The following is a 24,109-nucleotide window of genomic DNA, read 5'->3' as shown; positions in this document are numbered from 1 at the left end:
AGATTTCCCGCTATTATGTCAGTTGGCCATCTGCTATTGTACAAGGCAGTGGTGTCCTAAGAAGTAGGAAACATGTTTTATAAAAAAGAAATTTAGAGCGCTGTCACTTGGCTTCAAAGGTAAGTGATTTTATCTGTCACTTGTTTGTTTATATTTATAAATGATTTGTTTTAAGGCGATGTCACTGTGAGTATTGGTTATTTAGTAAGTTGAAATTTCAATTTCGAGAAGTCATTCCCCCTTTTCTGTGCTATGAAAGGCTTCCACATTGCTTTGGCCTGGCTATGGCACTCAAAATACAGGTTAATGTATAATGTAAAGTTGAAAGTTTGGAAACTAAAATTTATTTTTTAATCATTAAAAACAAAAAAAAATTTGCTTCAGGAGAGCCGGTTTCTCCCATGAAATACATGTATGTAGATAACTTCGAAAATTTTAATTGGTGAGCTATCTCTCACAGAAATTTAAATCACTCCTTCCAAGTGGTTAATTTATTTTTTTTGTCACTAGCATAAAGTAAGATCATATTTATTTCATGGCTCGATAGCTTAATAAAACAAATTTTTACTGGGTATTTGGTGATATGAAATTTCTAATCTTGACTTCATCAGGGAGTGTGTAATAATATAAATTTCCTAACTACATATGTACTTGAAGAAATTTTAGTAGACCCTACTTTATGTAAATGTATACATTTATACATGTACATGTATGTACCATGGATTTTTACAGTAGACTATAAAAATCCTTGTATGATCTATAATCTGAAAATGCCCAAAAGGGGGCACTCCAGTTTTCTTTCCAATTTATAATATGATACAAATTGTTTATTATCAAGACTTTTCTAGCATAGCTCCCACCACATACACACATGCACACATAATTGTAAACTTGCCATAGATTTGTGGTATGTCATAGAAAATAAGCATTAAATTATTGTATTTAATATTGAATATTTTATTTGCTGACACACATTTTCATTAAATTGTCATGGCATAGTGCATTACAAAAACAAACATGTACCAGTACATGTATGTGTGGATGGCTACATGTGTGTATTTTGTTCTATTTTTGTTGGTTCCACAATTTGTGCTGTCAGATGTACATGTTCACAAACGTATGTTTTCAGTCTGTGGAGCTCACTTCACACAGCATTGAATTCATCATACAGATTTTTACACGTAAATTGAAAAAGTTTTTTTTGTTTTAAAGGTACATTCTGAGTGGTGTGAGGTGGAAGCCCCTGCAGTCCACATCATGTACAATAGAAAGGGTCAGCCTACCCTCCTGTAGGTCAGCCATTATCTTATGGTCAAAGAAGCTTATAGTCAGGTAAAGTATTCACTGTTGCATTTTTTCAGCTTACAGTCCACCTGAGCTAAATGTACATGTATTGTCATCATCTGTTGTAGTTAACCTTACTTTAAATTATTTTCATTTCTAACTACTCAGAGGATTGTCACCAAATGTATCAGGGTATGTACTTAAACTGTGTCATTAGTATGCTGATGAAGCAACTTTTATCTATAAACGTACAAGGTTCTGGAAAATGCTTTTTCAGCTTAAGCCCTTGAAATACATTTGTATTCATTATTGAGTCCAACTTGTGTGGCAACTCCAAATTTGAGTTATTGCCTGTGAAAAGGCTAAATGTAGCAATTAGCACTTTTAAGCTGCTTCTAATGTGTATAATTTAAAATCTTGTAGTTTTAGAAGAAAGCTTTTAATTGAAAAAAATATCCATATGATTATACTAAGTAAGATATTCATTGAGTTGAGGTTGTTTGTCTCCCTATTAGAATTTTTTACCTTAAAATATAAAATGTACCAGAGAATTTTTGAAAATTAAAAGAATAACTTGCCTAATGCAATGATCTTAATGACGAAGGTACTATTATACAATGTAGTGTATGATAGATTGTGTAAAAGTTGTACTTCAACTCCTAATTATACTAAGTTGTACTTCAACCCCTGATTGTACCGAAGTAAAACTGAACTTGTGAGTAAATGAGGCATCAATACAAATGATAAAATGCTAAGTCTATTTTAAAATGTGCTCAATTTTTATTTTTCAAAAATGTATATATATTTAAGGTAACATTTGAATTTGCATCATTTCATTTACAATTAATACATGTTGTTGAATGATCACCTGAATATGGCTGAAATATTGCTGCTCGGGCTTTGAACTCCAACAATCATGTTATTGAATGGTTTTCCAAAATTACAAGATGATTTATTTATTTCAGAAAATGGCAGCTGTACTCGGAACAGCAAGCTTCAGAAGCCAAGTTCCCATAGGTTACAGGACCCTCTGACTGAATTCTTCATTTCAAAACACTCGTCCATTCTCGTTCAACTAATTCTACTAAAACCACTAACCTTGAATGGGGTGGTGAGCCTACTTGCAAGATAATCTGGGGGGATTTCTTGTGAGGTCTTTGGCGGGAGAAGATTCAGTCTGATTCCTGGGGAAAGACAGCTACAGAATTGCATCCCACGGTTCCAAAGACAGCAAATCATCATAATTGCTGAAAGAGTAGACCCTTTCATAAAAAGGTTTGTTGATATTTATTGATACATAAATATAAATCAATTCATATTCTCTATCAGCTGTTTAATATACATGTATACATGCACACTTTTATTATTTTTGTTTTCTGAAGGATCACATGTCTGCTGTTCTCAATTAAAAGGTAATGAAGTTCTATTTTTTATGATAGGTTGATGCAATTCTTACACAGTGGTTCTGACACTGTGGAAACACTGGTGTGGATACCAGCAGGTCAAGGTTAGTAACAATGCTGCTAAGCTTGTTTTGTCAGTTATTATATATGAATATGTTCGGTAACAGTTTATTAACTACATATATTATTTTTTAATACCCTTCTAAGTTAGGGGTATAAGAAATTACCATATAGATTTGTCCATCTATTCATTTTGGTAATAAACCTCTGAAATATTTTTTTTTATCATTATATCAATATCAAACTGCTAGGCAATATAAATACATGTATGCAGATGGGGATGATTGAATCAAGATTGTAATAACTGTGACAATGTTTTCCTAAGAAAGACATGGGATTAGCAGGTTTTTAAAGCATGTTTAGGCCCTCCTAAATCTTAATTTTGATTAAAAGAGGTCATGTATGAAGATACTGAAAGTAATAAGATACAAGGAAGATAATTCTATCCTTTCATGACGAGTAGCCAGGGTGTTCGGTGCAAGTGATTTTATAACATAAGACATTAGATTTGTAATTAAGTACATGTTAAGCCAGGTACATATATTGTATATGTACAAATAATGTTTTTATCTGGTATATTGTAGCATCAGATTTCCTGGCTTTTTATGATATATGTATCCATTTTCTTCTTTTAATTTATAGCTGAACCACATTGAGAAGACGGGGGAACTGCACTTAGGTGGATTTGTGCCAGTAAGTGAAACTTAATTACAAATAATTTTTATATCACACAACAAACAATAATGATGCTTCTTGTCATACCTGACAGAATGGATCTGTGCAAACTTTGGGATGACGATCTGATTCTGAAGAGGGTCAGAAAATTTATTTTCAACTATATCAGGGTAATACTATTTATTTTCATTTCGCTCCATGAAGTATCTAGACTGATGTCAGAAATTTTTAGTTGGGTTATACGAAATGGACAATGTTGCTGGATAACTCAGAGCTATTTGAGAATTGCCTATGATAAAAAAATTTGTCTATTGAAAAATAACGTAAATTTTCCATGTACAAAAAATAGACAACATTTTTTTCATAGCCAATTCTTATAAATTAATTTTAAAACATATTTTTATCTTTAAACATGAGAAAAGTAGCTCTGAATTTAACTGAATAGGGGCGTGTCAATATTTTTTTATCCATTGAGATATAACAAAATTATTTTAACCAATCAGATTACAGTATTTATCTCAAATTAATTAATTCAGAATTTCACAAAATTCTTTAGGTAGAATATATACATACAGGTACCATTATTTGTCTATTGATTTTCCTAAATTAGGAATTTTTGTATCACTTATGGACTAAAGTATGGTTTTTTTCGTGTCAGTGTCATTACATCACAATATGTCTCTTGTAATCAATTTTTATGCCCCAGTCAGAGTCTTTGTAAAAATTTTATGGTAAGATTTCTCATACATTTTAAGTCAGTTAAACATGAATCACTGTATAACTTTTGCTAGATCAATTCTATTTGGTATGCAGTTGAATTATCACTACATTACAGTTGCATATCTTTTTGATGTTTTATTGACGTTGAAATTTCATGTTAAAATTTTAATGTTAAGTTTTTTGATTAGGTCATTTAACTCCTCATGCCAGGTCAATGGTATTTTGTTAAGTTGCATTAGCATCACAAAAAAAAATTAAAATTCCATATCATTTTTATGTATATGCCCCTGTAGTCATGGTCTATTGATTTATTACAAACTTTAAAAGTATATGTACTTGTGTATTGAATTTGTGAATTTGTAAGTGAACCTAGACAAACCAAATCATAGAAATTCACTAGTACGGGGATAATCTCGAATTACAAAACAATTATTAGGATCAAGTGCAATAATTAGGAAAAACATGAATTTGACAATATGGGCACTTAGTTTATGGTGCGGTAGATTTTCCTACCAATGGTAGATTCACATGTATGAAATATAGGACATTGCATTATTTTGGAAAAATATTTGGTTAGGAACCAGAAATTTGGTACGAAGGTAGTGTTTTGCATGCTGAACAATTTATGCAAAAAAATGGAAAGATATGTTGCCAGTTGCCGTGGCAACTGATTTTTTCTGCCAAAAATTTAAAATGCTCCGATTTGGTTGGAATTCTCAGAAACCTTAAAGCTGATTTTTACGGATCATTTCACACAAACCTAAAGTTCTCAAAACTTAAAGGGAAAGACCACCTTTGCATTAAATTAGACTCTTATGATAAATCATACCCACGTAAACAAAAATAAATAACCTTACATACAAAATGCGCTTTTATAAAATGCTCAAGGCTATAAAGGTTTTCGAAATCCTTGAAATATAAGTGGATAGCCATCTTGCAGAACTCTCCTGTCTGCAGGAAGACCATAGCCAGAGTTTATTTATTTTTACCAATAGTCACCATGGACTCCATCATGCTGCATGCAACTATCTACAAGTTTCTGGTACTTTGTAGTGTTTCTTTCATTAGCCGCCTTTATTTGGTCTTATAAAGGGACTGAAAGCTCCAGCAGGACTACTTGCTTGGTTCCCTGCATGATTTGTAGGTAGAATTATACACTTCGAACTTGTACTTTGTAAAAATGATTTTGTTTCCCTGAGCATAACACCAAAGTTTTATGATACAGCCAGAAGAAACAGATGAAGTCACAGATGAAGATATACAGCATGTCACAACATTGGATCAGGTAACATTAGTCTAGATGTGTTTTACGGTATTTTGGTGTGTATAGTGCGCATTTGTGTATAATGCGCAGGGTTGGTTTCCTTTAAAAGTTGATGTAAAAAACTTTTTTACCGATGTATGTATAGAACCACGAACATTACTGGCTTTATTTTATTTTTAAATAGAATGGACCATTTCGTCTGTTTTGTGTATTTATTTCATTAAAGAATATTGTTTTTGTTACTTTTGTATTTATCTGTTTTGTCAGTGTTTATGTGTATTCATTTACTGTTCGAGTAAGAAATATGTAACGTAGACAATAGCTGAAATTGTCTTGGACATGCGTTTTGATTACCTTTGAAAGGTTTCTATTGAGAGTAATCAATTTCTGAAAATTGCTAATTCTAGAAAAAGGATTGTTTTTACTACAATCAATTAAGGGGTCTGAGTGAACAATGCAGACAGTCATCAAATAGGGCATGTGTGTTGATAGCTCGGCCAAGCGTGATAATGAGATGCAGAATTTTCTCTGATGTGTGTCGGGGATACATAAAGGGTTTGTGTTAAAAAATTATAGTATTTACACTGGATAAGGATTTTGATATTAGTTCAATGAAAAAAGGAAGTCAATATTTTCAAAAAGTAGAATATCCAATAACTATGAAGTAGAGTTCAATACTATGCGTAAATAACAATATATTTTTTTAAGCGACTACTTTGTCCAATGGAAATATTTTAGGGCGCTATGAGCAATGTGCCCAAGATTTTGTTATTTAGTAATTAAATTGTTTAAACTTGTGTGTATTTTAATTACTTATTTCAAATCGTTAACTAGTTGTATTCCCTATTATGGAGCTGGGGATGCAGGCATATTTTATTCTGTAAGAGCAGGTATAATTTCGAAGTCTCTAATCGATATTCGGATTCGGGTGCAGAAAAAAGAGGTAACTCGAATGAAAATGGAATCCCCAGCAGACAAACAAAACAGTGTTTATAAAATTTACAGGGTGTTTCATTTTGTTGGTAGGTTACATAATGATGATTTTCATTTGTATCCCGGGTAAAGAAAATTTATGGCAGGGTCAGTAGAATGAGAAATTCCCTTTTGACTTTCGAGATTTTCTAAAGTATCGTTGATATCAGATGGAAAACCTTGCATGTTCCAAATAGACACCCGCTCCAAAGGGAGATAAATGTTGACAAAATGTCGGTCCACAAGTCAGGAATAGTCGTATACATCGTAAAGACATAATTATATACATATTATATAGTTAATCGATACACAAAAATGAAAGTATGGCGGTTGTAAACATAATCTGCCATGTTCTTTTGGGAGGAAATAAATCAAAACCAGATTTTGTTCAAGAATATTTTATTGACAATCAATGCTTACAAAGGTAACAAGTCAACGAAAAACTCATGAAAAATCCATAAATGTGCTTTGGCAGCTCATAAGTGGTCTCTGATTCAATGTTGACTCCCTTGAGGTCGTTAATTTTGGACTGATCTAAGGTCTGTAAAAATGTGTTGAAACGATGTATGGGTGTATTATACACACCCCGTGTTCTGAAGTTAGTTTCCTGGTAAAAAAAAGTGCGCACAATACACACCAAAATACGGTTTAATGTGAGTATTTATTGTATGTGATATTGTTCTTAATCTTACGGTTATGCCGCCAATGATAAAATAATTATTAGATATAAGAGTAATCAAGGGAACCAATATTATAGTGGTAATCGAAAGAATGTAATCCAGGGACAAAGACCAGACATGGAAAACAGACATACACAACAAAGAACATAAAGTAACCAAAACCATACATACAAAGCAACAAAAGCAAATGAGCAACTTGGACTCCACTAAAAACTGGGAGCATGGACCAGGTGCACCGGTAGGGTAAGCGTCCTCTGCTTTTTAATTTTTTTTTTAAGATTAAAGCTTAATCTAGCTTAATTAATTTAGCTTGACAGACATGTATTCAAATTAAAAATCAATAAGCATTCTATATCACTTCTGAGTGATCATTCAATGAAAGTAATTAATACAAAAATATGCACTTACACTTCACTTACCTTTGCTGCAGGCTATATCTTTCATGTTGTGCTTGAGGGGGAAAATCGTGTTGCCAGAGTAAAGCAAGGAAGGATTTCTGTGGAAACAATGCCTCAAATGATTGGCTATCTTCACTGAATTTATGGCCCACAGATTTCAGTGATACTGCCTTTTTGTATGTAGCAAGTCTTGACTACATACCAAGGTACCCTGCTCAATGTGAAATAACCTCTCAACATGGCCCCCAGAGGATACTGGTCAATATATCACCAAGCAGGAGCAACACGATTACAGATTCTTTACATTGGTCAAGACGTAAGTAATCTTAAATTTATACAAACCTAACGAGGAAATTAGTGTCTCCCAGTCTGTTCACAACAAGTATCAAGTAGAGAGTATTTTATTTTCATGAATCCTTCCTAGTCAGATTTAAAATAAGGAAGTTGGACAAGAACTAATAGTTAAAATAAAAACTATGATCCCTTTTTAGAAAGCCATAGGCAGCAGTTTTGACAGAAATTGATACAAAGAATTAAGTCCAGTACATTGCTAACAATTGTAATTGTAATGTAAGAATCAGTTTTACCTAAGCTTAATTGATATAAAAGTGTGTACTTTATTTAGGTATTGTGTATATTTTACAGGTCACCAGAACCAATGGATGTTTACTGAAGGTCAAGAAACAGTAAACAGAAGTTATTGTTTGAAGAACAGTTCAACCTAGTAGAAGGTTTCTTCTTTTCCTATTTTCCTTTTTTATGGTGTTTATAATGATAAAAGTTCATTAAAATCAAGGAAGTGGATTTTTTTTTATATTTATAATACTGCAAAATTTGGGTATAAATGGCAAATGGGCCCCCCTCCAAGACCTGCCCATAAGAATTTTCTAGCAATGAATGTATTATTTGATAAAATGTTATTGTTGGCTAGATTTATTTGTTTTTATGAAAAATGATGTTTGTGTAAGGACAATTGTATGTATTTTTTTACAGGTTTAGAACTAAAGGCTGTTAATGTGAAGGTCAACACTAAACAGTACATACATGTATCATTTTGGAAAATGTATTTGGAAGTATTTCCCAGTTTATGGAAGGTACAGTACTTGTTTTAATAATATACCGTATTTTCCGGACTATAAGTCAATGTGGATTACAAGTTGAATTGCCTCATTTTGATCAAAATCAACGAAAAAAAGTCGAATTCGGCAGATAAATCAAAGGTCAGACATATACATGTATATTGTAGGTGTTAGCTGTGATCCGAGTTGAGCGGTTTGTTTTTAACAGCATATATTCTAGCGATGTTACTTATGTGTTACGACATACCGTAAATGGGTATAAATTTGCATATCAAAGGACGGATAACTCCGGAACACTCGATAATGTCTTTCTAGTTAAAAAACGTATCATCTCGTGTTTGTTTACAATTTATATATTTTAACGGTTTCAAAGTTTTTATTATTTATCATGGTATTCATTCAAAATGGAAAGCAGCACTGATCAATAATCTTAAAGTTCGATTGCCGGTTTGACAGTTTGAGTGACAGCTTTCGTTGATTGCAGTTTACTCAAAATTTTGAATTGAAGCAATCAAAAGTGAACTGAACAAATCTAATGAAATGCATTGTAAATGAACATTTTTTCTTGAAAAATCCTTATAAGTGGACGATAAGTCATGGCTGACCCTTTGCTGCAAAAAAAAATATCGACTTGTAGTCAGGAAAATACAGTATGTGCTCAGTAATTTCACATTTAATCTTAATTCAATTGTAATATGTCAATTAAGGCCACTACCCACCTTTCACATTTAGTCTGCTTTAAGTTTCCTGAGTTTTTTTTTATTCAAGGACACTGAAATATTAAAGCTTTTTGTTTTTTTGCATCTTACAGTTTTGTGAAGGGCTTGTATACAGTATATATACAGGCAGTAGCCTGACTGCTATAGGTACCCAGCAGTGATTACAGAGGTGATGCAGTCCTTCCTTATTGGTCAGGTAAGTAATAAATTAGTAGGCCATGTGATCTATTGCCTTCACTTGGCGTCAACCGTCATTGTCATCGTTAACAATTTCTCAAACGTCTTATCCTCTGAAACAACTGAATGGATTTGGATGCCACTTAAAACGATTGTTCCGTAGGGTATTTGCTTTGATTTAGACTCTGGTGAAAAACATGGCTGCCATAAATAAAATAGAAAATAGGGGTCAGACAGCAGTTTTTCGCATATATCTTCAAAACCGTTATGTTAAGCCAAATTCTGACAGGATAAAAGTATTCAGCATGATGAGAGCTATCTGAGTGGTTATTCTCATGAAAATATGTCTACTGATGTGTGAGTTATTGCCCTTTTTTCTACATTTTTAGCTCACCTGGCCGAAGACCAAGTGAGCTATTGCCATCACTTGGCGTCCGTTTCCGTCGTTATTAACAATTTTTCAAAACTTTTATCCTCTGACACTACTTGACCAATTTGAACCAAACTTGGTATGAATGTTCCTTGGGGTATCCTGCATAGAACTGATGTGGGGATTTTTGATTTGTTGAAAAACATGGCCGCCATTACTAAAAATAGAAAAGTCAGACAGTAGTTTTTTCGCATATATCTTCAAAATTGTTAGGTTTAGCTAAATTTTGACTGGGTTAAAGTGTTCAGCATTATTAGATCTATCTGTGGTCAAATTTTCACTTTAATCCAATAAGCCATGTTGTAGTTATTGCCCTTTATAAACATTTTTTGCTATTTTTTTTGTTATTTCTTTCAAAAATCTTCTCCTGACTACGTGACCAATTGGAACCAAACTTGGTTGAATGTTCCCTAGGGTATAGAACTGATGTGGGAATTTTTAATCTGTTGAAAAACATGGCTGCTGTTGCAAAAAATAGAACGGGTCAGACAATAGTTTTTTGGATATATCTCCAAAACCGTTAGGTTTAGCCAAATTCTTCTAATATCTGAAATGATTCATATTATTAGGATTAAAAAAGTCTTCAAGGATAAAATTTGTCTGATGATTCCTTGTTAAGAGTTATTGCCCTTGAAAAGGGAAAAATGGCAGGGTTTTTTTTTTACAGTTTTCAGCTATCATCTTGAAAACTATGATAGAAATTCTTCTTAAATTTACTGCCCTTGAAAGACAAAATTCAACCAGGTGAGCAATAAAGGCTCCTGGAATCCTCTTGTTATTTGAAACTACTATTCAGAATCAGATGAAACTTTATTTGAATGTTTCTTAGGGTATTCTGTTTCGACACAGGGAAAAGCATGCCCTCGTTACTAAAAATAGAACATAGGGATCAAAAAAATTTTCTGCAAATAATTAAAAAAAATAATGAATTGTACAAAATTTTGATGAGCTACATATTATTCCCCATCAGACGGACCTATGCCAAAATTTTCAAAATGATTTGTTGCATGATGTAGGAGTAATGGCCCGTGAAACAGATTTTTTGTCGTATTTCATGAGTACAACTTTAAAAATCTTCTCCTGAAACAATACGACAAAATTTAATGAAACAAATATGTTGTTGATTAAAAATTCCAGTATTTTATTTGGAAGATGATTCGGAATTATTACAAAGTACGAGAAATCTCTACCAAGAACTATATATTTGTATCTAGGTGTACCATCGTTTTTGGAAAAACAACGATGTATAATGTCAGGATTTTCACTGAGTATGGGGAATAGAAGTATACAGTGTTGAAAAATCATAGGTTTTAATGCTATTATATTCAGATAATAGTCTTGAAAGTCTGCCACTTCCCGGCTAATTTTTATAATATCTTTGATTTCAATGATATTTGGTTTATATAGTAAGCATGGTCTCCTCAGTTGAATGATGTTGATGAAAATTCAGTGTAACATTATTTAATCCACTGAGACATATTTGGACTCAATAGAATTTTAACAAATTTTGCAAGAGTTATGGAATTTGGATGACATCAACACTAGGGACATGTTGCTATGTCTTGCAATACTAAGCAAATACAAGTGATCTTTTGAAAATTTCTAAGATTGACTCCTGACATTACATACATTGTATACATAAGAAACTTCATATATCTGTTCTTATTGGCTTATCTCAATGATAAACTTTTTGTAATTTCAGAACAGCTTTACTCAGAACAGCAAAACTTCCAGCTGAAGCCCAGGACATTCGGAAACTGGTTCTTGATCTAATTTTTTTCTTTTTGGGGATTTTTTGGGAGGGAAGTAAATATTCAAAATCCATTCAAATTTGTCTTCCATAATATCATTCAATCCTAACAACCTAACAAGTACTAAAAATACTCATAAAACTAATGTTACTCACATTTAACCCCTTACTAACTCCTGAATGAGAGGGAGACTTCTTGCAAGAAATCTGGGGGGATTTCTTGTGAGGCCTTTGGCATATCTATCTTTGGCGGGGGTAATCAGTGGATGTCTGTCCTTGGGGAAAGATCACAAAAGATAGCTCCAGTTTGTGTAAAATCAAATCATCAGAAGGTATGTATATTATTTTATAAAGAAACAGATCAGATACGCTTTTAGCTCACTTAGCCCAAAGGATTATATCTCCAAAATCATTAGGTTTATCAAAATTTTGACATAGATCTCATCAGGCTTAACACTTTTACTATGATGAGATTGTAAAATTTTTATGTAAATCTATTAAGCCATGTTGGAGCCTTTTTTAACGTTTTTTTTCGCTATTTTGATGTTATTAAATTGAAATAATCTCCTGACACAACTTTACCAATTAGAACCAAACTTGGTATGGATGTTCCTGAAGGAATTCTGCATAGAACTATGTGGAGATGTATGATCCCACAAAAAATATGGCCATCATTTCTTAAAATGGCAGACATTTTTCACACATATGTTTAAAACTGTAAGGTTTTTTGAAAATCCAGCCTTGGTGAAAGTTTCAACATGATCAGATCTATCTATGTTTTTATTCTAAAAATAAATCTTAATTGGCTTTACATTATTGCTTTTACCTCCCACTTTTTGTTGTAGTAATCAGTTTGTTTGTTTGTTTGTTGGGGTTTAATGTCCGAGCAGCATTATTTCAGCTATATTCAGACGATGAACATGAAATGGATGATAAAATGAACATGAAATGATGATGAAATGAAAAAGGGATGGGACACAAGGACAATGGGGTCGACAAATTTTGATTGCCACTGGAAATAGGGAGAGGTGGGTAGGGTCGGGCAATTTAGCCTCCTGTGGCAGAGCCCTATGGTACTTACCACAGAATATCACAGTAGGGTTCTGTAACATGTAAGTAACGTGGCACTTTCCCAACACGGTGCACCACTATGGTTTGCGGTCAGGTTTTCCGTATTATAGCCTGACAACCCCAGCATGTAACACGCCAGGGGTACCCCATTCCACCACCTGGGGCACACATCCCAGTTACTCTGTGGGCAGAGCGCCCTAGCCCCTGGCTAGGGTTCTGAGCACTATTTAGTTGCCTTTTACGACAAGCTTAGCGCTGCTGGAGGCCTATTCTTTTAACACCCGGACCTGTAGTAATCAAAAAATTAGGTGGATCCTATGGGGATGTTTCTAGAAAAGCAGAGGACGCTTACCCTACCGGTGCACCTGGTCCATGCTCCCAGTTTTAAGTGGATTACGATTTGCTCATTTGCTTTTGTTACTTTGTATGTATGAATTTAGTTACTTTGTGTTCTTTGTTGTGTATGTCTGTTTTCCATGTCTGGTCTTTGTCCCTGGATTACATTCTTTTGATTACCGCTATAACCTTGGTTCCCTTGATTACTCTTTCGCTAACTGATGAAAGAGAAATGTTTTTTTGTCCCGTTTCGGCAAATGCCTAAGGGAACTCCGTCTGTCCGTCAGTCTGTCAGTCCATCACTCACACTTGGTTTTTTTTGTAATGCCTCATCCAATTGATTTCATATTTGTTGGCTAGTCTTATCTTGACAAGTTACAAATTAAATTTAAATATCATTGCGTAAAATGGTTTTATATGGAACTTGTGGCCCTTTGACATAGAAAATTACATAACATTTTATGTTTCATCATTTTGATGCAAATTGCTGCTGTCATTCTAGAGTTATTAGCCCTTTAATTCATAATAACGAAGTTTTTTTCAACTTTCCAGGTGATAGAAAGAGAATGTCTTTATGCAGCTTTCTGTAATGCAAAAATGTTATTACTGTGAAATGAAGCTCAGATTTGATTTTGATGGAATTTGCTTTTGCTGTTCAAGAGTTATTTTCTCTTGATTGTTAAAAAATAACACCATCCATTTTAGTTCACATACATGTATATAAACAAAATCTCACAAAGGCAATGAGTTCAAAGGCCGAAAGGGGACACTGTGTTGCATCAGCAATACTGTCAGAATGCTTGTTTCACTTAATATGAAACGCAGTTAATTCTGGTTAATTATTTACTGCATGCAACAGGATGTATTCCCATTTATTCTTGCCTATTTTATTGTTTTCAGTCAATTAAAAGAAAAGCCACCATTGGTCAAGAGGAGGTGAAATTAAACTGCAGGTTAAAAGCAGTAGAGATAAGCCTTGGTGAAAAAATGTTAAAATGAAGTAAGCTGCTGGTCAAAAGCAGTGGAAAGAAGCCGTAGGTAAAAAATGGTGGAATGAAATAAACTGTATGTCAAAAAGTGGTCACTTGAGCAGGACTTGGGAGCCAGAAACCAAGTTATTTTATGATCAGAATTGTGACATTAGAATTGACAAGTTAATCTGATGATGAGAAAGGGACAAAAGAACCCCAAAAAAGAGGAAAAAAGGAAGAAATCTGTAGGTCAAAAATGGTTGAAATGAAATAAACCAAAAAGCAGTGGCAAGAAGCCTCCGGTCAAATAGTGGCTACTGGAGCATGAACTTGGAGGTCAAAAACCAAGTTAATTTGTGATCAGAACTAAGACGATAGAATAAAAATTGTTAACTGATGATGATGATAAGTGTACAAAAAGAAAAATAGCAAATACCGATAAAAAGACAGATGAGGAAGATTCATAGCATGTCACCACGTTGGATCAGTTAACATTAGTCTTAGAAGTGTTCTGTAAAATGTGAGTACATATTGTATGTTATATTGTACTCACATTTGGTTATGTTGTCAAATCTTATTTTGATTTTTTCTCCTCATAAAGCAAGTTTTTGTTTTAATAATTGTCAAAGGAAGACGGTAATTAAGATTAAAGTTTGTATTAAAAGATAAATTTTCTATAGCACTTCTGAGTTGTCATTCAGTGAAGCAAACAAACAAAAGTGCACTTCCACTTCACTTTAATTTGCTGCAGGCTATATCTTCCTTGTTGTGCTTGAGGGGGGAAATTGTGTTGCCTGAGTAAAGCAAGGAAGGATTTCTGCAGAAATAATGTCTCAAATGATTGGCTATCTTAAAATAAGGAGGTTGGACAAGAACTAATGGTTAAAAAAACCATGATCATGGTTTAGAAAGCCATAGACAGCAGTTTGGCTGCCAAATGCAACTGTAATGTAACAATCTGTTTTGCTTATGATCATAATTGTAATTTATACAACCAAAAAAATATACTTTATTTAGGTATTGTGTATATTTCAGAGGTCACCAGAACCAGTGGACGTTTACTGAAGGTCAAGAAACAGTAAACAGAATTTATTGTATGGAGAACAGTTCAACCTAGCAGAAGGTTTCTACTTTACCTATTTTCCTTTTTTGATAGTGTTTATAATGATAAAAGTTTTTTAAATCAAGGAAGTGTAGATATTTATATCAATAATACTGCAATGGTGGACCCCCTTCTTTCAAATATTTTGTGCAATTGTGCAAAATTTGAGCATAAATGGGAAAATGGGACCCCTCCAAGACCTGCCCATGTACGTCATATTTATTTGAGGTAAGTCCTAAACATAAATAAACCCGTAGAATGTTCTAGCATTGAATGTATTATTTTATAAGGTGTAATTTGTTGGCTTGATTTATTTGCTTTTTTAGCTCACCTTGCTGAAGGCCATGTGAGCTATTGCCATCACTTGGCATCCGTTGTCGTCGTCTTCTGTCATCGTCGCCGTTAACATTTTTTCAAAAAAAGTCTTCTCCTCTTACACTACTTGACCAGTTGGAATGGACCTTGTTATGAATGTTCCTTGGGATATCTTGCATAGAACTGTTGTGGGGATTTTTGATATGTTGTAAAACATGGTCACCATTACTAAAAATAGAACAGTCAGACAGTAGTTTTTTGCATATACATATATCTCCAAAACTGTTAGGTTTAGCTAAATTCTGGCAGGGTAAAACTGTTCAGCATGATGAGATCTGTCCGTAGTCAAATTTTCATTCTAATCCATTAACCCATGTTGGAGTTATTGTCCTTTATAAAAAATTTTTGCTATTTTATATGTTATTTATTTAAAAAATCTTCTTCTCTGACACTATTAGACCAATTGGAACCAAAGTTGGTATGACAGTTCCTTCGGGTATCCTGCATAGAACTGAGTGTTGGGATGTTTGATTTGTCTAAAAAACATGGCCGTCAGTACTAAAAAATAGAACATAGGGGTCAGAAAATAGTTTTTCGCATGTATCTCCAAAACCGTTAGGTCTAGCCAAATTCTGACTGTGTTCAGCATGATGAGATCTATCTGTGGTCACTTCTTCATTGTAATCTCTGAAGCCATGCTATTGCCCTTTTTTGATGTTTTTTTTGTTGTTGTTGTTGTTGTTTTTAATGTAATCTCTTTCAAAAATCTTCTCCTCTGTCACTATTGAAGTTCGTATGAATGTTCCTTTGGGTTTCCTGCATAGAACTGATGTGGGGATTTTTGATATTTTGAAAAACATGGCTGCTGTTACTAAAAATAGAACAAAGGGGTCAGACAGTAGTTTTTTGCATGTTAGGTTTAGCAAAATTATTTCTATAGTTAAATGACCCTTATTATAAGGCCTTCAAAAGTCCTCAGGGATCAAAGTTGTCAGATAACTCCTTGTAAGAGTTATTGCCCTTGAAAGATAAAAGATGACAGTTTTTTTTTACAGTTTTCAGCCAGTATCTTGAAAACTATAATAGATAGAAACTTTCTATCGCTGAAATGATCTTATGATAGTCCTACCTAAGTCTTCTTGAATCAAAATTGTTGGACAACTCTTTGTTAACTTTATTGCCCTTGAAAGACAAAAAAAACAGGTGAGCCATTCAAGCTCCTGGGAGCCTCTTGTTTTGAAAAAAAAATGTTTGTGTAAGGACAATTGTATGTACTTTTTTACATGTTAAGAACAAAGGCTGTTTATGAGAAGGTCAACACTAAACAGTACATACATGTATCATTTTGGAACATGTATTTTAAGTATTTCCCAGTTTATGGAAGGTACAGTACTTGTTTTAATAATATATGTGCTCAGTGATTTCACATTTAATCATAATTCAATTGTAATATGTCAATTAAGGCCAATACCCACCTTTCACATTTTGTCAGCTTAAAGTTAGAAATTCATGTAAATAATTTCAAAGTCAGTATGTATGTAATTCAGCATGAGTTGTTCCACTTATGTATAGATTAAACATCAGGAGTTATTATTATTACACTTAACTTAATTGTTTATCTACTTAACTGTTTACAGCTAGGTTTGCATTTGTTTGGATGGAATGTGAAACCTAGGTAAAGTTTCCTGAGTTTTTTAGCTCACCTGGCCATAGGCCATGTGAGCTATTGCCATCACTTTGTGTCTGTCGTCATTAACAGTTTCTCCTGAAACTACTGAATAGATTTGCATGAAACTTATAATGACTGTTCCTTAGAGTATCCTGCCCAAAATGACCTTTTGGATTTTTGATCTATTAAAAAACATGGCTGCCATCACTAAAAATAGAACATAGGGGTCAGGTAGCAGATCTTTGCACGTATCGCCAAAACCGTTAGGTTTAGCCAAATTCTGACATCGGGTATAAGTATTCAGCATGATGAGATCTATCTGTGGTCAAAGTTTAGTGAAAATCTGTTGATCCATGTTATTGTCTTTTTTGGAAGTTTTTTTGCTGTTTTTGATGTTATTACTTTCAAAAATCTTCTTCTCAAAAACTACTACACAAAATTCAATTGAAGTTGGTATTTTTGTTTTTTAGGGTATCCTTAACAAAATGACTTTAGATTTTTGATCGGTTAAAAAACATGGCCGCTGTTACTGAAAATAGAACATAGGGGTCAGAGAGCAGATTTTTGCATATATCTCCAAAACCGTTAGCTTTAGACAAATTTTGACATCGGGTAATAGTATTCAGCATGATAGAACATAGGGGTCGTACAGTAGTTTTTTTGCATATATCTTTAAAACCATCTTTTGCAGGGGTAATCAGTGGATGTCTGTCCTTGGGAAAAGATAAAATAAGATAGCTCCAGTATAAGTAAAGTTAAATCATCGGAAAGTATATATATAGTATAAAAATGAAAATTTGCAGGTCAAAGGCAGTGGAGATAAGCAGCAGGTCAAAAATTGGTAATTTCAGCAGGACTTGGAAGTCAGAAACCCAAGTTAATTTATGATCAGAATTGTGACATTAGAATTGACAAGTTAATCTGATGATGAGAAAGGGACAAAAAGAACACTAAAAAAGAAAGAAAAGGAAGAAAACTGTAGGTTTAAAGTGGTGAAATGGAATGAACTGCAGGTCAAAAGCAGTGGCAAGAAGCCTCCGGTCAACAAGTGGCTACTGGAGCACGAACTTGGAGGTAAAAAACCAACTTATTTTGTGATCAAACTAACAAAACTACGAAAAAAATACAAAATAAAGATAAAAAGACAAATGAAGAAGATACACAGCATGTCACCATGTTGGGTCAGTTAACATTAGTCTTGGAAGTGTTTTGTAAAATGTGAGTACATATTGTATGTGATATTGTGCTTATATTTATTTTTTTCCACAACACAAGTTTTTGTTTTAATAATTGATAATGAGAAAACAATCATTAAGATTAAAGTTCATATTGAAAAAATAAATATAAAATAACAGATATGTATTCAAATAAATGTTCTTTATCACTTTTTAGTTGTCATTCAATGATGCAATCAAAAACAAAAAAAATGCATTAACACTTTACTTTAATTTGCTGCAGGCTATATCTTCCATGTTGTGCTTGAGGGGGAAAATCGTGTTGCCTGAGTAAAGCAAGGAAGGATTTCTGCTGACACAAATACCTCAAATGATTGGCTATCTTCACTGAAATTATGGTCCACAGATTTCAGTGATACTGCCCTTCTGTATGTAGTAAAGCTTAACTACATACCAAAGGTACCCTGCTCAATGTGATATAACCTCTCAACAAGGCCTCCCGAGGATACTGGTCAATATATCACAAAGCAGGAGCAACACGATTACAGATACTTTACATTGGTCAAGACGTAAGTAATCTTTCATTTATACAAGCCTAACAAGGAAATTGGTGTCTACCAGTCTGTTCACAATAAGTATCCAGTAGAAAGCATTTTATTTTCATGAATCCTTCCAAGTCAGATTTAACATTAGGAGGTTGGACAAGAACTAATGGTTTAAAAAAATCTATGATCTTTATTTAGAAAGCCATAGAAGAAGTTTAGACAGAAATTGATACAAAGAATTAAATTCTGGTTGCAGAATTAAATCCAGTACATTGCTACCAAATGCAATTGTAATGTAACAATCTGTTATATTTGTCATCCTAGGTTTATTATATATAACCAAAATGGTGTACGTTATTTAGATATTGTGTATGTTTTACAGGTCACCAGAACCAATGGATGTTTACTGAAGGTCAAGAAACAGTAAACAGAATGTATTGTATGAAGAAGAGTTCAACCTAGTAGAAGGTTTCTACTTTTACTCTGTTCTTTTATTGATAGTGTTTATAATGATAGTTTTTTTTTAATATCCAAGACCTGTAGATATTTTTATATTAACAATACCATAGTGGCGGTTCCAATGGGGGTTCCAGAGGTGTTACTACCCCCTTATACCCCTGCTCAAAAGGAGAGTGAGGTATACTGTTTTACCCTTGTCTATGTTACTGTGTGTTTTGAACCCTTTTTTTTTTCGGTCACAGTTTTTACGATGTACAGTGCCATTGCTCTTAGAATTTTGTTTATTTTGTACAACGAATGGGCAAATAACAGCCTGAAAATACCCAAAGATCTGCCCATTTACCAGATGACAGTTTTAAACATTAAGATTTGATAGAGATCATGAATTTTCCAGAATGTATTATTTAATGAGGTGTAATTTTGTCCGCTTGAATTATTTGATTGTGTAATTTTTACAGGTAAAGAACTAAAGGCTGTTTATGTAAAGGTCAACACTGAACAGTACATACATGTATCATTTTGGAACATGTATTTGGAAGTATTTCCCAGTTTGTGGAAGGTACAGTTGTTGTTTTAAAAATGAATTCTGCCTTGATAAAAATAAAATTGAACAATGTTCCACAGCATTTGATTTTTATGGGGCATTTATTTGCAGAATATGGATTGGCTCAAAGACGTATCACCTAGGTATATTTTTCTGCTATTTTAAATTGAAAGACACTGAAAATTTTTTATACACCCACAAACAAAAGTTTAAAGGGGGTGTATACAAATCGCTCTGTCTGTCCATCCGTCCATCTGTCCACATTTCTTGTAAGCACAACTAAACCAATCAAGGGAGGAAGGTTGGGTATCACATGTAGATAAGCATGAAGGGTAATCCAAGGACCTAGATTCGAGCGGAAATTGAAAGGACAGGGGCAAAACTCAGGCATGGCAAAAAAAAACACCCACAACAAACATGAAATAACCAAAATGATTTAAAGAAACAAAAGTAAATGAGCAACACTAAAAACTGAGAGCATGGACCACATGCACTGATAGGGAAAGCATCCTCAGCTTTTCTAAGACAAGTTGAACAAATCGATTTTCATGGTGCAGATGGATACACTGTATTGATTCACAAGTTCATGATGACTATTAAACTTCATGGTGCAGGAAAGTCATAACTCTCAGATTTCTCCAAAGGGAGATAATCCAAATCAAGGGTAAAACCTCATAGGCCTAACGCCCTCTGAACTTCTCAAGGGATATTTTTATATGAAGGCTGGGTCTCATATGCAGATAGGCATGAAGGAATATAATTATTGTTGGATGAAACCAAAGGAGATAATCCAACAAATGTCTAACATTATTCTTTTTGTGAGCTTGCTCACATATTTCTAGTTAAAAATACTCTTTGTCAAATGCAAATTATTCAAGGGCAATGAAAAATTAGCTTTTTGTTTTGTGCTCTTTCAGTTTTGTGAAGGGCTTGTATACACAAACAGGCAGTAGCCTCACTGCTATAGGTACCCAGCAGGAATTACAGAGGTGATGTAGTCCTTCCATATTGGTTAGGTAAGTAATAAATTTAATAAGTTTGAAGGTAATCATATATCACCATTAACCCTGTCCAAGAATCTAGTGCATCTGCCAAAAACAAATGCACCACCTTTATTGCTCCATTGTTTGAATCTTTCCATCTGAGTCTCTCTACATTTTACAACCTTTTGAATACATTTCCTCTGAAATCACGTTGATTGATTGAGGTAAAATGGCAGATCACATATTTGAGAAATTTTAATCAGTGGAACAAACTTGACTTTAGATAGGAATTAAATTTCAAAACTTTTGAATACTTATAGCTGTAGCAAGGATGGGGAAAAACACGAACGAGCGATTTTTTAGAAGAGTACCCTGGTAGCTAAATTGCTGCTTGATTCTCGGACCTATCGAGCAATACTTGAATACTCAAGTATTCCTTGACATCTCTAGTTATTATATACATAAATTTCAAAGCAACTGAATACTTATAGCAGATGTACCTTTTCTAATATGCTTTTCTCTATGATAAAACTTTTTGTGATTTCAGAACAGCTTTACTCAGAACAGCAAAACTTCCAGCTGAAGCCCAGGACATTCGGAAACTGGTTCTTGATCTAATTTTTTTCTTTTTGGGGATTTTTTGGGAGGGAAGTAAATATTCAAAATCCATTCAAATTTGTCTTCCATAATATCATTCAACCCTAACAACCCTAACAAGTACTAAAAAATACTCATAAAACTAATGTAACTCACATTTAACCCCATACTAATTCACATGCACTTAACCCTGAATGAGAGGGAGACTTCTTGCAAGAAATCTGGGGAGATTTCTTGTGAGGACTTTGGCATATCTATATTTGGCGGGGGTAATCAGTGGATGTCTGTCCTTGGGGAAAGATCACAAAAGATAGCTCCAGTATACATAGTCACATCTTCAGATGGTATGTATACTAATGTACAATGAAAGAGGTCATACATGCTTTTAAGCTCATGTAGCTCAAAGGATTATTTCATTATTGCATCTGTTGTCAACTTTTCACATTTTGCTAAATTACATGAAAACCCCTTGACCAATTTTAACCTAACTTGGCAAATAGGATATATGCAGGATCCACTTTTGGTTCGTCTTGATTAGACAAGATGGTCCCCAGAGGCTATATAAGCTTCTGATCGGCCAATTTTCAAAGATCAACTCCTCAGAAATCACATGTGCTAAACTTGAAAAATGATATATCTTTGCGTTCTTTTAGCCAATGGAGACCATACTTGGCAGAAATAATAAAAGGGACAACTTAGATGATTTTTGTTAAACTTGATTTAACAAGATGGCTGCCAGAGGCTGTATTAGTTTTTGATTGGCCAATATATATCTCCAAAACTATATGGTTTATCAAAATTTTGTGGTTAATTTTTCATGTAAATCTATTAAGCTATGGTGGGAGTTATTGCCGTTTTTTGATGCTTTCACTATTTTATTATATGTTGATTATAACAGTAAATATTCATATTCTTCCTTGTCTGTTTTATTTTTATTTTTTTTTTTTTTTTCAGTCAATTACAGGAAAAACACACTGTGGGTCAAAAAGCGGTGAAATGAAATAAATTGCAGGTCAAAAGCAATAGACAGAAGCTGCAGGTCAACAAGTGGCGACTGGAGCATGAACTTGGCGGTCAAAGAACGAGTTAATTTGTGATCAGAATTAAGACATTGAAATTGACATTGTTAAATGATGATGATCAATGTACAAAAAAGCAACAAAAAAATAAGATAAAAGACAAATGAATTCAAAAGTTCAGAAAAGCAAAGCAATAGAAACAGAAGAGAAAAGAAGGAAAAAAGATATTTTTTACATTATTTTTTGGTTATTGATCCTTTAGTATCAAAATACCTTATGTTTCTGGTTCATGCCAGGAAATTTCCTACTGTTTCAGAACACTACACAAAAATATGATTCTTTTATATCATTGAATACATCTTTGTAACCTGTAAATATGTTTCTAGCAATCATTAAGCTCAGCAAGACCTAGTCTATGTTTCTGGCACTTATTCAGCTCAATAAGATCTAGTCAAAATATGTTTCTGGCAATTATTCAACTCAGCAAGACCTAGTCTAAATATGTTTCTGGCAATTATTCAGCTCAATATGATCTTGTCTAAATAATTTCTGGCAATTGTTTAGCTCAAGCTCAATAATGAGCTTCAATAGTCTTCAAATGAGCTGAAGATTTGAAGGACTCCTTTCAGCCTTGAAAGATATTTAAATCTCCATTATATCATTAATGTTTTATGATTAATAAACAGGGAGTTCAAGCAAGTAAAATTTGTGGGAACATTCAAATTGATAAAAAGTGTCTAGTTATGAAAATCTTATATTGATCGTGGGAATTATTTTCTTGGGCTGAAATTGGTTCCATGTAAGTATATAATTACAGTGTGGGATAATACTACGTTGAAATAGTTATGGATGTGACTGCAAATTAAATTTTGGACAGGTTTTTTTTGTTAAAATTGAGCAGAAGGTGAAATGGAACAAGATTTGTAAATGTGTGTGAAGTTATAATTATTGTTGTTGAAGTTATTGTTATATTTCTGTTGTTTTTTTTTCCAAGGCGTAGGACTTGAACGCCTACTCTGGAGGCGGTGTCGGCATTACCTCGAGTCACAGGTTTCCATCGCTCTTTTGAAAAATCTAATTGTTTTTTAGCGTTGGTTTTTCCTGGGTGGCATTCATCGCCAATGAAAGAGTGTATTTTCATTCATGAATTTTATTCATGTGAAAACTTTAACCAAAAAAAAAGAAACACAAAAAAGGGAAAAAATAACGCAGAGAAGATATAATTATTTTTTTGCTCCTTTAACTTAAAACTTTCATTCTTCTAGAATTATCAAATTTCATAGCCACCTTGTCATGGGGGAACTGTTTTGACAGACGGAGATTGGGCGAAGGCAAACTACTGCTGCCTTAACCAGTCAGCCTCAGGTAAATGGGACTCATTAACCTTGCAAGGTAGCCGATCTAAGTGTAATGAAGCTATTTTTTTCAGCATATTTTATCAATTTTACTATTTTAGCATATGTTGAACTTGGTTCATACATATTGTAGTAATCTAAAAAAAAAAAAAAGCATTGTTTCTTTTTTCCCTTCATTTTGTGATGAATTTATCAAATAACAATTAAAAATGTATATGGAATGTTAGTTTGTTTAATGACAACAAATAAAATATCATTGACTGAAACTGTTACCTTTTTAGTCTGTTTATAGCCAATTAAGATGAACTGAAACGGAACAAATCTGCTATGTTGAATTTATGTCGGGTATCCACTAGT

The 24,109-nt window shown here is 33.4% G+C and overlaps 1 long non-coding RNA gene across 8 annotated transcripts; it reads left to right on the top strand.

Moving 5' to 3' along the window:
• On the top strand, positions 1-24,018 carry LOC148605975 (uncharacterized). 8 transcript variants are annotated; one of them, XR_015915930.1, is made up of 19 exons: positions 4-119; positions 1,213-1,332; positions 2,250-2,559; positions 2,724-2,791; positions 3,390-3,440; positions 5,368-5,427; positions 7,489-7,772; positions 8,102-8,187; positions 8,450-8,550; positions 9,347-9,450; positions 11,564-11,943; positions 13,919-14,509; positions 15,025-15,112; positions 18,534-18,819; positions 19,178-19,263; positions 19,713-19,813; positions 20,716-20,814; positions 21,344-21,722; positions 22,333-24,018. It is a non-coding gene; the product is annotated as an uncharacterized LOC148605975 (long non-coding RNA). The 8 variants fall into 8 exon arrangements; XR_015915924.1 differs by having other exon boundaries at positions 21,329-21,722; XR_015915931.1 differs by having other exon boundaries at positions 19,158-19,263; positions 21,329-21,722.
• The last annotated feature ends 91 nt before the right edge of the window (positions 24,019-24,109 follow it).

The sequence above is a fragment of the Perna viridis genome, chromosome 10, assembly GCF_037379345.1.
Source record: "Perna viridis isolate PV_CMFRI_1.1 ecotype Kerala chromosome 10, ASM3737934v1, whole genome shotgun sequence".
NCBI lineage: Eukaryota > Metazoa > Mollusca > Bivalvia > Mytilida > Mytilidae > Perna > Perna viridis.
The sequence above is the reverse complement of the archived record's forward strand: the minus strand, read 5'-3'. Positions and strand labels throughout refer to the sequence as shown.